A 16,177-nucleotide genomic window follows, 5' to 3' on the forward strand; every position below is an offset into this window, starting at 1 on the left:
GATTCCACTAATGATTCTCTTAGCCAAGTTACACTTGAGCAAGGAAATAGATTATTGAAGGGAATTATAGAGGAAGGTGTTTACAAGAGCCTTACCGGAAGTAAGCAATTTGATGAAAATGTACACAAGCAAGGAAGACACCGGAATAATCAAGGAATTGGTTTTGAACGAAGGTTCAATGACAATGGAGTTGAGTGGGAAGAAGATCAATACCCCAAGACGAAGTTTTTTCCTCAACAAGAGAAGTATGATCCTACTTCTTTCCAAGGAACACAAGCTCAAGATGATCTTCCACCACAAGACCACAAGCAAAAAAGGCAAGTACAAGCTTCAAGAGGAGATTAATGCTTTTGAAGAAGCTCCCAAGGCCTTGGTCAAGTGGGTTCCCAAGACTACAACAAGTTCCACTTCATCTAGTACGACTACAACTCCAAGGATTCCCATCAAGATGGTGTGGATCCCGAAGAAAAAGAACTAGAGAGTTCTTGAGGGTGATTCCGCCAACAAACTTCACTCATATCTTTTGGCAAGGACATGTGCAAACAACTTCCATATCTTGCACTAGTTTAAGGAGTCACAAACCCTCTTGTTGGTAAGACAAGGGACAAGGTAACCTAATGCTTTCATGGACATCATTTTATGTGAACATCACTCTATGTCTATGGATATCCTTGTTTGTTCCTTGTGGGACTAACCTGTGTAGGTATTGAAAGTGCAACTCACTCCAATGGATTGCTCCAGATGATCTACATCAACATTGAGCATCTACATCTTCAACACCTACATGAAGTCATCATCGACAAAACCCAAGGTTAGTTCATCCCTCTTAGGGGGGATATCACATCTAGGGGGAGCTTTACTCTAATCAATTAAGCTAAAGCAACTCTAATGGTGTGAACACAACAATGCTTTATGTAAAAGTGGCAACCCCACTTGTGCTTAAACGATGAGTATGACCTAGTCATTGCCAATTGCGTGATAGATGCTAGAGTGTTTGTGCATGCTTTGCCACATATTTCATTTGTCATTTTATTGTGTGAGCATGTTGGTTGCATATTTTACTCATTCAAGGACATCCACTTGTTGTTTTGATTGTTTGGCGTTTTTCTCTTTTGCCAAGTGGATGGACAAGAATGCCTAAGAACCCCCTCTAGCTATCTATGTTTTTCTCGTCTCAAACTCTATTCATGCTACATCACAAAGTTTGATCAAGTCAGATTCGAACCACTCTGTGTGAGGAGCACTCGGAGTCCCCGATTCCTCATAGACATAAACTTCCAAAACCTCTTTGTGCATTTTGGTATGACCGAGTCATCCTCTTCGGTCACATCGAGTTCACTAAGTTGATCTAGATTTTCCATCTCAGTGCAACCGAATTGAACCTTTCGGTCACACCGAGTTGTAGTAACTGCTCGTGATTCCGCATCTCAGTGCCACCGAGTTGTTCCACTCGGTCACACCGACAGGGTCATGATATATATACCCACGGGTGAGATTTTGGAAATTTCTTCAAACTCCTCAGCCCGCGTGTGTGTCCTGCTCTCCCTCCTCAGGTCTCTGGATCGTCTCCTCGCCACCAGTGACCTCCCACCGCTGGTTTCCATCGCCGTCAACGGAAATCTACTCCGTCGTTGCCGCCGTAGCGAACCTCCGCCGAACTAGGGTATGGGTTCGACTCTATGTGCTAATTCCTTAACTCTGATTCATAGAAAATTGCTTTGCCATGATCATGACACGTATGCAAATAATCCATCCACAAAAAACATCCTTTAGGTTTGATTGGATTTGAAAATTTAGGGTTAGGTCTCCGCCGAACTCATGTCGGACCGAGCGAATTGTAGAAATCGGTCTCACCGATTTGGTTTAGGCCATAGCACATGCATTTTCGGTCTGACCAAAAATTGCAAATCGGTGTGACCGAGTTTGATTCTCTGTGAAACCCTAGCAGTCTCGATGCCACCGAACTGTGACTCGGTCTGACCGAGTTCACTAGTTTAGGTTCCAAAAGCTGCTTCGGTATCACCGAGTTTATCAAATTGGTAGCTCCGAAATGCTTTCTGTGAAGAACTAAAACTAAGTTTTTTGACTCATCTGTTTTACAAAAACTCTGCACGTTGTGATGCTCATCCACTCTACCTCATCTACATCTATTCACAGGGTTTGCTGTCAGTGATTGCCAAGATGTCTGACCAGAGTGACAGTCAAAATAGGTCTGAAGAACATGCGCAATTGAGTGAGGGTTCGGATCCCTCAAGAAGCTATGATGAGGGCAGTAGAAGCACACCCAGTAAATGCCGAAGGCAGCCACTAGAGCAAGGAAGAAGAAAACCTCAGACTTTGAGGATGAAGATCATGTGGTTGTTGAAGATAACGCCACCTCAAAGAAGAAAGTCTTGAAGAAGGAGTATGGGTCAGGTGCTACAACAAAGCTAGGGATGCACAGGAAGGCACCTGCCAAGAGAGTGCCAACATCCAAGCCTAGGAAAGCAGCCTTGGAAGAAACTATGGAGTTCACTCTTGAACCCAAAGAGGCTGGAGAAGGCAAGAAGAGAAAAGAGAGGGTCAAGAAGACCAGTACCACAGTCCTAGGGAGATCATCCATGTTTAAGGATCCAGCAGAAGAAGAGGAAGAGGAAGAGGATGCTCCAGCACCCAAAGCTCAGAAGCTTATGGGAGATGCTATCAAGTCAGGGGCTGCAACATCAAAGCCCAAGTCTGCTCCCAAAGCTCAAGCTTAGAAGTCAAAGCCCAAGAGAAACACTAGAAGTATTCCTGCAGAAGAGAAGAACAAGGCCCCAGTGCCTCAAGCTGAAGAATAGGATGATGAGTCTCCTGTTTTGAGTAAATTGAAACCCAAGATCCCAAACCACAATGATGCTCATCCAGTGGCTGAAGACATGCACATCAAAAAAAAAGCTGGACTGAGATTGTGGAGACAGTCTGATCCCTATGCTGTGAGGAGAAGGGCTGCAGTTGATTACAGATTTCATACCAAAGAACAGCAAGACTTCTATGAGACAATTTTGCTCGACAAGAAGCCCATTGTTTGTGACATGAGATGGGTTGATTGGGAATACATCAAGGAGAAGGAAGATCACTTCCCAGGAGTATATGAAAGCTTCAAAGCATGTGGAGTAGATGAGTGAGGGAGTCCGGGATTAGGGGTCTCCGGACAGCCGGACTATATCCTTTGGCCGGACCGTGGGACTATGAAGATACAAGATTGAAGACTTCGTTTCGTGTCCGGATGGGACTCTACTTGGCATGGAAGGCAAGCTAGGCAGTACGGAAATGTATATCTCCTCCTTTGTAACCGACCTTGTGTAACCCTAACCCTCTCCGGTGTCTATATAAACCGAAGGGTTTAGTCCGTAGGACAAGAACAAACATACCAGAGGCTAGCTTCTAGGGTTTAGCCTCTCAGATCTCGTGGTAGATCAACTCTTGTAATACCCATATCATCAAGAATAAATCAAGCAGGACGTAGGGTTTTACCTCCATCAAGAGGGCCCGAACCTGGGTAAAACATCGTGTCCCCTGCCTCCTATTACCATCCGCCTAGATGCACAGTTCGGGACCCCCTACCCGAGATCCGCCGGTTTTGGCACCGACATTGGTGCTTTCATTGAGAGTTCCTCTGTGTCGTCGCCGTTAGGCTTGATGGCTCCTTCAATCATCGATAGTGATGCAATCCAGGGTGATACTTTTCTCCCCGGGCAGATCTTTGTATTCGGCGGCTTCGTACTGCGGGCCAACTCGCTTGGCCATCTGGAGCAGATCGAAAGCTACGCCCCTGGCCATCAGGTCAGGTTTGGAAGCGTAAATTACACGGCCGATATCCGCGGAGACTTGATCTTCGACGGATTCGAGCCCCTACCTTGTGCGCCACGCGGTCACGATGAGTACGATTTAGCTCTACCATCGGACCGTATTCAGGAGATCGCACCGGCAGCCACTCCGAGCCTCAATTCGGAGCCAGTTGCGCCATCCATGGAAGGGTGGATAGACCCCATCACGGAGGCCGTATCCTCAGCGGCGATCGAGCCGAATATCGACCTTACCCTTCACGAGAGCCGTGTTGCCAAACTGCCAGATCCTTCCCCGGCCACGGACTCCGAACCGCCTGCGCCCGTGCCTATCAAATCCAACTGGGCGCCAATCATGGAGTTCACCTCCGCGGATATCTTTCAGCACTCGCCCTTCGGCGACATACTGAATTCATTAAAGTCTCTCTCCTAGTCAGGAGAGTCCTGGCCGAACTATGTCTGGCAGGATTGGGATGCGGATGACGAAGAAATTCGCCGCCCACCCACCACCCACTTAGTAGCCACTGTCGATGACTTAACCGACATGCTCGACTTCGACTCCGAAGACATCAACGGTATGGATGACAATACAGGAGATGAACAGGAACCACTGCCCACAGGGCACTGGACGCCCACTTCATCACATGACGTATACATGGTGGACACACCAAAAGAAAACGACGAGGAGGAACGGAAGGACGCAACGAAGGGTTGTCCCCTCAAGAAGCAGTCAAAGCGGCGGCATAAGCACCGCTCCAAATCCCGCCTCGACAGAAACAACGATCATATAGACCCAGCATTAGAGCAGGGTGAACCATCGCCGGACCACGGCAACACGGAGAATCAAACCGAACAACCCGACTCTGTCAAAGATAATAGTCCGGACGACATCACACCGGACAGACACCCGGAGCAACAGAATGCCCGTCAAAGTCTTGTTGCCACCGCGAGGAGTCTAAAAAAGCAGAAGCAAAGGCTCAAGGCTGTGCAAGACACACTTAGAATCAGATGGAGTAAAGTACTCAACACAGCAGCGAAGTACGGCGGTAATCGCCCCACCAAGAGCTACCCGAAGTGGAAGTTGCTACCTGAATTCGATGAGGAGGCCTTAGATCCCCCACAGCCAAAAATTAAAACGGTCATCCGGCCGAATAGACGACCTCACGGCCAACATAGAGCAGCAAACAACGCCGCACATAAGCCAATACGCGATCCACGCGAGGGCTCGCATCAAAAGGACAGCGCAACCAGATCCATCTATGGACCACGCAAGCACGCTCCAACATACGATTCAACACAACAAACATCCGAACAACGTGGTACACCCAGATACAGGGGTGCCGCACACCCCCTATGTTTCACCGATGAGGTGTTGGACCATGCATTTTCAGAGGGATTCAAACCCGTAAACATAGAGGCATAGGACGGAACAACAGACCCTAGGGTCTGGATTGAGGACTATATCCTCCATATCCATATGGCTCGAGGAGATGATCTCCACGCCATTAAGTATTTACCCCTCAAACTCAAAGGGCCAGCTCAGCACTGGCTTAAAAGCCTCCCTGAAAGCTCCATTGGAAGCTGGGAAGAGCTCGAAGATGCTTTTCGGGCAAATTTTCAAGGGACTTCGACCTCCGGATGCGGACGATTTAAGTCATATAACTCAACAGCCCGGAGAGTCAGCCCGAAAGCTTTGGAATAGGTTTCTTACTAAAAAGAACCAAATAGTTGACTGTCCGGACGCCGAAGCCTTGGCAGCTTTTAAACACAGTGTCCGAGACGAATGGCTTGCCAGACACCTCGGCCAAGAAAAGCCAAGAACAATGGCAGCATTAACAAGCCTCATGACCCACTTTTGCGCGGGCGAGGACAGCTGGCTAGCCCGATGTAGCACCAGCGACCCAAGTACATCCAAGGTTAGAGATGGAAACGGGAAATCACGACGCAGCAAAAATAATAAGCGCCGGAATAAAGAAGACAGCCCGAAGAGCATGACGGTAAATGCCGGATTCAGAAGCTCTCGGCCAGGTCAGCAAAAGTCGCCCTCTAAAGGCGCCAGAGATGAACTGTCCAGCCTAAACAAAATTCAGGACCAAATATGTCAGATCCATAGCACCCCCGATAAACCTGCAAATCATACCCACAGAGAATGTTGGGTCTTCAAGCAGTCCGGCAAGCTCAACGCCGAACATAAGGGGCAGGATACACAAAGCGAAGACGAGGATGAGCCTAGCAAGCAAAGCACTGGGGAACAAAAGAAATTTCCACCAGAAGTCAAAACAGTAAACGTGTTACACATGATAAAGGGGAGAAACAAAGCGGCACTCCCAGATAAATATGCCCAAGGGCCTATCACCACGGAGTTCTGCCACTGGCCGTCTCAACCAATCACCTTCGACCATCAGGATTACTCCGCAAGTATCCGGCGCGCAGGATGGGCTGCCTTGGTATTAGATCCAATAATTGACGGATACCACTTCACACGAGTCCTGATGGACGGTGGCAGCAGTCTAAACCTGATATATCAGGACACAATCCGCAAAATGGGGATAGACCCAACGAAAATTTGCCACAACAATTCTACCTTTAAAGGAGTAACGCTAGGCCGAGGGGCTCATTGCACGGGCTCCCTGCTACTAGAGGTTATATTCGGCTTCCCTGATAACTTCCATAGTGAAAATTTAACGTTCCACATTGCTCCATTCCACAATGGCTATCAAGCACTACTTGGACGTGAAGCTTTCGCTCGCTTTAATGCAATACCGCATTACGCTTCCCTCACGCTTAAGATGCCCGGTTCACATGGCATCATTACATTAAATGGAAATATTATACCCGCGCGCCGAAGAGAGTGCGGCTGCCTTGGCAGCCGCACACTAAAACGGCCTCACCAACTAAAGCATTTGATAGGTCGCCAAGACCACGGACACGGTTAGACAAGTCTGATGCAGCTATATGTAATTCATATAGGTTTGATGGCCACACCCCTATTACAATTACAAGGGGCTCAATGCACGCAGACAAGTGGCAATTTTTACTCATCTTGAATTATACATGGTTTCTTTAAACCTACCTTTTTGCACGACAACTTTTCACCTAAGTTCCTCTCTTTTACAGATGACCATCGTGCTACACCCGTCAAGGATACGGCACAACGGAGACACAGGCGCAGACGTGCAGCAGGGACCCGTTCCAAGGATTCTTTTTAGATTATGACCCTGCGTCAACCTTTTTTACTGTCTCTTGTTGATACACATCCCTCGGATTCTCAGTACAATTGAGAAGGATGCTGATGTCTTGGCATGTGGCCACGTCAGAATAATGCACGTACCTGGACACCAGGGGCTTCTTACAAAGGGCACTATTTAGGCCCAGTTTACACCATAAAGACCGAATACCTTAGGGAGTGTTTGGCGTCACGAGTTTGGCCTTATATGCATCAGCTACGAATCATGCCTTTGGTCAAATGTTGGGTTTGCCCGGCTCCTGTGTTTTGCTGCCTTACGTTCCGCTCTATTGGCTAAGGCGGCACCAGGAGAACTACTGCGATTGTGCCCTGGTTCATCCGGACGAGCACCTCAGTAGAGAAAGCCGAAAACTGACTGTCATGATATAGTGTGAGACTGGTCAACCACTCGATGACCTATCGGAATCTTAGAATTCCTCCGCCTTAACGAAGGGCCGTTTCCCGGCTAGGCATGTACGCACCCCGAATTCGGGTGAGTGCGGAGCCACCAGGGGCTATATAGTAGCCCCACTGTCAAACTCCTATGGCTAAGTGAAGTGTTAAAGCATTATAGTCCAGTTGCCTAGTTCGCTGCGCTATCACCTCATTACTAGGACCAAGACATTGGATTAAGTGTGAATACGCGTCTTCTGCGAACACCCCCGCATTATATGCGTGGGGGCTGAAGCCGACGGCTGCAATCTTTCAGGTTATAAACATGTATACATAAACGGCCGCACAGGAGGCATCACAATACTTTCGGGCAAAAGTATAAATACAGCCTTGATAAATTTACTAAAACATTGTTTTTACAATGGGAATACATGTCACTCAAACATAATATTCTTCGAGAACTGGGCCTCTATCAAACGAGCACCCTCAATAATTTCTTCAAAATAGTGCTCGGCAGCCACTCGGCCTATGGCCGAACCCTGCGCCGCAACAGTGGCAGCATCCATCTCCGCCCAGTATGCTTTGACACGGGCAAAGGCCATCCGCGAGCCTTCTATACACGCCGACTTTTTCATCGCATTGATGCACGACACTGCATGAAGGAACTGCTGCACTAAGCTGAAATAGCTGTTCGGTTTCAGCTTTTCCGGCCACAGCTGATCCATGACAGACCTCATGGCGAGTCCGGACAACCTATTGAGTTCGGCCCATTCGGCTAGCTGATCAGTCAATGGAAGCGGATGCTCTGGAACGTTAAACTGCGACCAGAACAGCTTGTCCACTTCACGATCTGTTTGATCTCAGAAGTATTCGGCCGCATCGATAGTGCTCACCGCCAAGTCCACATATGCGTCTGCTGAACTCCACAGCCGATCCAGAGGGGCATACCGCGGATCTCCGAACTTCCTCCGCAGCATAAAAGGCTTCCCAGCCACAATATCCCCGGCTTCACGCAGTTCCTCCTTCTTTGCTCTCATGGCAGAGCGGGTGTCCTTGGTCGCCATTGTGGCCTTCTCAAGGTCCGTCGGCCTCACCCGGTTTTCTTCTTCAAGGAACTGGCAACGGTCAGCAGTGTCTTTTAACTTTACAACCATCTTGGCCATTTTATCTTTGCTCTCGCAATGTGCAGCCTTTTCGGCTCTTAACTCTTCGGCCGCCTTTAAAGCGGCCGCATTACTAATCCTTGCTTGTTCTTTGGCTCGGGCAAGCTCCGCCCGAAGGGTCTCCACGGTGGCAGCTCCATCTGCAGTCACAACATATTAAAGATACTGGCATTACGCTGCTCTTCCTATGTGACATTCACCAGAAAACATTACTTACCCTGTGCCTCGTCAAGCCGCTTGTTAACAAGCTCGATGTTGGCATCTGCCGCATCCAGTTGTCGCTTTAGTCCGACAAACTCATTAGTCTGGCTAGCCACCGGAGCTTCCACCACCTGCACATAAAGCGGTATGGTTATTACCTGGGACTATGGTCCTCCATTTGCCGCCGTTCTCGGTGACAACCAGAGTCTCAGGGGCTACTATCTACACAGGGCACACCTAAAAATGTGTGGTACTATCACAAATGTATATCATTTCACGTACCTCAAAACCCATCAGTAGAGTCATAAAGGCTTCATGCAACCCGCTTTCGGCGGACGAAATCCTTTCAATCACCGTACCCATCAATGTACGATGTTCTTCTGAGATAGTTGCTCACTCTAGCAGATCCCTTAGTGCGTCCGACCGCATACCAGACGGTGCCGGAGTCTTTTGGTTGCTCTCTTCAAGAGCCGGATACTGGGGACTTCGGGCGACCATAGGATTATCTTCTGGCCTCGCCTGATCCGACGAGGCCCTCCGTGACGACACTTCAAGGTTGCCCGCTTCTTGAGCGGGGGAGTCCGGAGGAGGCGTTTCGCTCTCCATCATCTCTGGATGAAGATCCCCCGAAGACGAGCTCTGCTGAGAAGGGCTAAGTTCCAAACTGCAAGATAAATGCTTCGGTTATTTTCCTCAGAGGTAAGGTAGTATATCTTCACTATTAAAGTACTTTTTGATTACTTACAGCTCGTTAGAGGGCTGATCCCCGCGCGGACTTTGTGCGGCAAGAGCACCCTCGAAGGCAGGACCCTCTGGTGGAGATTTCTTCTCCCGTTTCGAAACCTTGGTTTCCGGATCTTTGGAGGTCGTCCTCTTCCTTCTCGGGGTGAGAGAATGTCAGATTTCTCCCCTTGGTTATCCTTCCTCACGGAGGAGCTCGTTCCCTCGGTTGGAATAGGTAGTGGTGGAGGACCGCTTTCGCCCTCTTTATTCCCCCCTTCATCTTCCTTTGAGGGCACCGGGCAAGGTGCTGGCTCGAGCATCTTCTACAGCACCGGATTGTCCAAGCCTTCAGGAAGGGGGGCCGAACACCGGATCATCTTCGCCTTTGTTATCCAGTCTTGGTCAAAGAGCGATTCTTCAGAATGATGTTATGATAAATGAAAGACGGTGTGTTCGGCTAGAGGATTACTTACTTGGTCGGCGGAGCGGTTGCTGCTCAGGCCCACGTCCTCGGTAGTATCCGGACACTCTATTTGGGGTCCGAAGAATTATTTATACATCTCCTCGTGCGTCAGGCCGAGGAAATTCCGAATAGTGCGCGGTCCTTCTGGGTTGAACTCCCACATGCAGAGGGGCCGGCGTTTGCAAGGCTGGACTCGACGAACCAGCATGACTTGCACCACCATAACCAGACTGAAATCTCCTTCGAAGAGATCTTGAATGCGGCCCTGCAGTATAGGCACGTCCTTGGCTGGACCCCAGCTCAGCCCTCTGCTAATCCATGACATCAGTTGTGGTGGAGGGCCCGAGCGGAAAGCACGGGCAGCCACCCACTTGGCACTTCTGGGAGCTGTGATGTAAAACCACTCCCGTTGCCATAATCCGGACACCTCTGGAAAGGAATCCTTTGGCCATGGAGCTCCAGCGATCTTGCTTATTAATGTGCCTCCGCACGCTACATGCTGCCCCTCGACCATCTTTGGCTTCACGTCAAAGGTCTTGAGCCACAGGCCGAAGTGAGGGGTAATGCGGAGGAAGGCCTCACATACGATAATAAATGCTGAGATGTGGAGAAAGGAGTCCGGGGCTAGATCGTGGAAATCTAGCCCGTAATAGAACATCAAACCCCTAACGAAGGGATCCAGAGTGAGGCCTAGACCTCAGAGGAAGTGGGAGATGAACGCAACATTCTCATTGGGTTCGGGAGTAGGTACGACCTGCCTTCAGGCAGGCAGCCGATGCAAAACCTCGGTGGTCAGGTATCTGGCCTCCCTCAACTTCTTGATATCCTCTTCCGTAATGGAGGAGGGCATCCACCGGCCTTGAAGAGTAGATCTGGACATGATTGAAGGTCCGAAGCACCTGACCTGGGCTTTGGGTGTTAGAACTCGAGGTGGGGGAAGGATTCGATTGAGCACGGGAGGGAAAAAAGTAAAAGCCTTGTCCCTTTATAAAGAGGGTGTTAGATCTGGGTTGACTTTCTCCCCCTCTCAGATTTATTTTGCAATCTTTGGCATGTCATAACTTCCTCATCGTAGCTCCAATTCGTGCGTGTAGCATATCAAAATGTTCTTCTCGATGAGTACACCATTTCATCTCATTGCATCATTTTCATTTGAGCTCATCTTGATGCCCGAAATGCTGTTGGAAGAGGGCTATGTGAGGAAAGTTTCAGATCTGTTTTAGCAAATGCACTTTTGTCATTTTTGCCATGATTAATGTGTGCATGCTATGATCCTGAGTTCTACATGTGTTTTGTAGAATGCCATGCCATCTTTACAGGGGTGTATGCCATGTATTTTTGTGATCTTTGTGGTGACTAGCACAAGCATGCAAAGTAGCTTACTCAATGATGCTGATTTCAGGGACTTAGAATTTCACTAAGTCATTGTCCTGTTATTGTGTTTATGCCATATGTTCATGTTGTTTCCTAGTGATCTGTGCCTCTTTTGAGGATGATAAGTAAGGATGTTTTGTAGATAATGTTGTGCTATATCCATCCATATCTTTGTTTGCAATTATGGAGCACCCTAGCTTGGCTCGATCGAGCTCTACTTTTGCTATAAAATGTTCCTAGCAGATTGTTAACATGTTTTGCAATTTTGCCAAGCTTGTTGTTGTTGATCTGTGCATTCTATGTTGTTGTTCTTGTCATTTCTAGCTTCTATGCCATGTCTTTTTGATGGGTGTATTCTTAGATTGTCATGACATGCTTTTTAGTGAGTGCATCGAGCTCGTAAACATGCCTACTCGTTAACTGTTTTGCCATGCTCCAGTTCTTCACAAAGTCTGAATCTGTTTATGTTTTTGCTATGTTCACATGCTTGCAATTGTATTTTCTGATCACTTTTGGCTTATGGTCACTAAGGGACTTTTGTTATATGCTTTGAGTAGCTTCATGCCATGCCTTGCGTTGCCATGATATGTTCCTGTAGCATGTAGTTATCGTGCTCTAAACATTGCTTCCTGATGATAAATTCCTGACATGCTGTTAATTTCACTAAGTCTGAAACCTGTTATCTTTTGCACTTTTGCCATGCTTGTTTGAACCTATTAATGAGTGAATTAGCCGTAGCTTAGTGTTCATATTTTTTCAAGCATCATGAGTGGATCCCTACCATGTATTTTGTTGTCATGTTGGAGTGCTGTAGCATGCCGTTCTTGATGCATTTAGAAGGCTACTTGATGTTTATCGCAGACCGGTGCCATATTTGTTTTGCTTGCCATTTCCAAACCATGCATCCGATTCCGGTGATCTTTATATCGATTTCAACCAAAATCAACTCCTTTTTCCAGTGGCACTATTGGTTTTCCATGTTGAGGCCAGGTTTGATCATTCCTTTCCAAATCATGCCTATGCATCACATATCGCATCCCGCATATCATACCATGTTTGCATCATGTTGTTTGAGCATTGCACGTGGTTGATTGTGTTCCCTTTTTGCTTGTTGTTCTTGTTTGTGTAGATCCGGGAGACGAGTACGTGATCGAGGAGCCCGTTGAGTACGTTTTCAAGGATCAAGGCAACTCTGAGAACTTTGCAGGCAAGATGACCATACCCTCGAAATCACTTCTATCTTTGCTTGCTAGATGCTCGCTCATTTGCTATGCCTATGCTACGATACCTACCACTTGCTTATCATGCCTCCCATATTTCCATGTCAAACCTCTAACGCACCATGTCCTAGCAAACCATTGTTTGGCTATGTTACCGCTTTGCTCAGCCCCTCTTATAGCGTTGCTAGTTGCAGGTGAAGATTGGAGATCGTTCCTTGTTGGAACTTGTTTATTGTTGGGATATCACCATATTATCTTGTTTATCTTAATGCACCTATATACTTGGTAAAGGTTGGAAGGCTCGGCCTTATGCCTGGTGTTTTGTTCCACTCTTGCCGCCCTAGTTTCCGTCATATCGGTGTTATGTTCCCGGATTTTGCGTTCCTTACATGGTTGGGTTATAATGGGAACCCCTTGACAGTTCGCCTTGAATAAAACTCCTCCAGCAATGCCCAACCTTGGTTTTACCATTTGCCACCTAGCCTATTTTTCCCTTGGGTTTCCGGAGCCCAGGGGTCATCTTTATTTAAACCCCCACGGGCCAGTGCTCCTCTGAGTGTTGGTCCAAACTAGAGCCCTATGCAGCGCCCCCTCGGGGAAACTCGAGGTTTGGTTTTAGTTGTATGGAGCGCTCATCTAAGTGTGCCCTAAGAATGAGATATGTGCATCTCCTATCGGGATTTGTCGGCACATTCGGGCGGTGTTGCTAGACTTGTTTTACCATTGTCGAGGATGTCTTGTAACCGGGATGCCGAGCCTCATCAGACTGTCTTGGGAGAAGGAATATCCTTCGTTGACCGTGAGAGCTTGTGATGGGCTAAGTTCAGACTCCCCTGCAGGGATTTGAACTTTCAAAAGCCGTGCCTGCGGTTATGGACAGATGGGAATTTGTTAATGTCCGGTTGTAGATAACCTGAACCTTAACTTAATTAAAATGCACCAACCGCGTGTGTAACCGTGATGGTCTCTTCTCGGCGGAGTCCGGGAAGTGAACACGGTGTTGGAGTAATGCTTCACGTAGGTTGTTCTAGGATCACTTCTTGATCATAGTTGTTCGACCGTGCTTTTCCCTTCTCTTCTCGCTCTCGTTTGCGTATGTTAGCCACCATATATGCTAGTCGCTTGCTGCAGCTCCACATCATACCTTTGCCTTACCTATCAGCTTAAATAGTCTTGATCGCGAGGGTGTGAGATTGCTGAGTCCCCGTGACTCACAGATTCCTTCCAAACCAGATGCAGGGACCGAAGATACCATTCCAGATGATATGACCGAGCTCAAGTGGGAGTTCTATGAAGACTCTCGTCGTTACTACGTGTCTTTCCCAGATGATCAGTAGTGGTGCCCAGTTGGGGCGATCGGGGACTGTGTTGCATTTGGGGTTTATCTTCATTTTGGTTCCGTAGTCGGACCTTGAGTGTACTTGGATGAATGTAATGTTATTTATGTATTTGTGTGACATGGCGAGTGTAAGCCAACTATGTACCTTTCCCCTTTATTTATTTACATGGGTTGTTGTGAAGATTATCTCACTTGCGACATTTCTTTCAATGCAGTTATGCCTCTAAGTCGTGCTTCGACACGTGGGAGATATAGCCGCATCGAGGGCGTTACAAGTTGGTATCAGAGCCGACCCTCGCAGTTACACGGATGGTTGCGGACAGGTGCGTGGTCATGTTGTTCATGACGTTTGTGACCCATCGTGGCACACGGCATGTCACATGTACTGGACTGGAAGCACAGACGTATGTGCCAAGAGGGAACGTTCCTGTGGCCCGACGAGGACGTCGGTTCCTCTGAGTGGGGGTGTATGTGATAGCATGGCTTATTAGGGATGATAGACTACTCATATTAATAAGGAATTCCTTCTTTTCCGGGAGCCCATTCGGACAGAACTCCAAAGTTAAGCATGCTCGGCTTGGAGTAGTGTCAGGATGGGTGACCAACCAGGAAGTTGCTCCCGGGTGTGCATGAGTGAGGACAAAGTGCGCAGAAAAGACTAGTATTGATCTGTGGGGCTAGTCTAGATCCCGCCAGGAGTAACGACCACCGGCGGGTGTGTCCGAGGCGTTACAAACGGTCGGGGGGCATCGAGAACCCAGGCCCACCACTACCGGGATGGAACCACCTGTCCTTTCAGCCCCCACACCAGAATCACTCGCGGGTACTCTACGAGCTGACCCGACTTTAGTCACCAAGTATCACATATTATGTATATAAGTATATACCGTGATCACCTCCCAAGTGATCACGACCCGATAGTATAGCATGGCAGACGGACAAGAATGTAGGGCCACTGATGGAATACTAGCATCCTATACTAAGAATTTAGCATTGCAAGTCAAGGTAACAACAATAGTAGCAAAGACAAGCTATGCATCAGGATAGGATTAACGGAAAGCAGTAACATGCTACACTACTCTAATGCAAGCAGTAGAGAGAAGAATGGGTGATATCTGGTGATCAAGGGGGGCCTGCATGGTTGCTCTGACAAGAAGGAGGGGTCGTCGGTGACGTAGTCGTACTTGGTGGCATCAGCGCCGGTCTCGGGCTCTACCAGAGAAGAAGAGGGGGAAGAAACAGTAAATACGAAGCAAACAAAGCATCACACAAAATATAACAAGGCAATACGCGGTGCCAGGGGTAATCTAAAGCGGCGATAGGTGATACCGGCGAAGGGGGGAAAATCCGGGAAAGTATTTTTGGTGTTTGGCATTTTCAGACAGATGAAACGGAGGTGGGTTGTTGCACGTTCTCTATGCTAGGGACGTGCGGCAGAAGAACGGACAGCGTATTCGGATTCGTCCCGTCGTTCAGAGCAATTTTCATGTGCAAAGTTTTTCCATCTGAGTTACGGATGAATTTCTACAAATTTCCAAAGATTTAAACAACTATTTGGAATTCCTGAGAATTGGCTAAGTCTGAGAATTGTTCGTTTTTTAAAGGTTCACTTAGCTGATTTCCAAATGCTATAACAATGGTTCTGCCCATCCTATGGATTAGTACATTATATCAATATTGACCATTTCCCTGTGATCTACAAGATGGTATCAATTGCATCACTGTTAGTGTTCATTTGCTTAATCAAAACTTTGCTTGAAAAGTGCCACTTATTGTTAATTCCAGAAACTGTTAAAATATACAAACATAGGATTTTGTGATTTTCACAAGATTTAATCCATGCCTTATTTGAATTTGGTCCAATGGGATGTTTTGAACCTTGTCAAGTATACTACCCGCACATATTTATTTTAGCTATGTTAAGCTTTGTTTAGTTGTTGTTTTGAGGCTGTCAAGATGGCTAGCCAATATAATAGTTGCAAAGATGGCTACTGCTACAGTAACTGAATGTTACTGTGGCAGGGGAGCAGCAGCCGAGCGTAGCAGGTAGAGCAGCAGCAGGGGGCGGCAGCGGCGGCGCGGCGAGGCCGGAGGTGGGCGCGGCCACACACTCAGAGCACACACACTGCATGCACACATCGTGCACACATACTGCACGCACGCACAACACGCACACACACACACAACTGCTCGGCCATGGCCACGGCCATGGCCAGCAGTAGCAGCAGTCGGCCGCAACGGCTAGCAGCAGCACGCGTGTGCGGGGGCG

This window comes from Triticum urartu, chromosome 3 (genome assembly GCF_003073215.2).
Source record: "Triticum urartu cultivar G1812 chromosome 3, Tu2.1, whole genome shotgun sequence".
In the NCBI taxonomy this organism is placed as follows: Eukaryota; Viridiplantae; Streptophyta; class Magnoliopsida; order Poales; family Poaceae; genus Triticum; species Triticum urartu.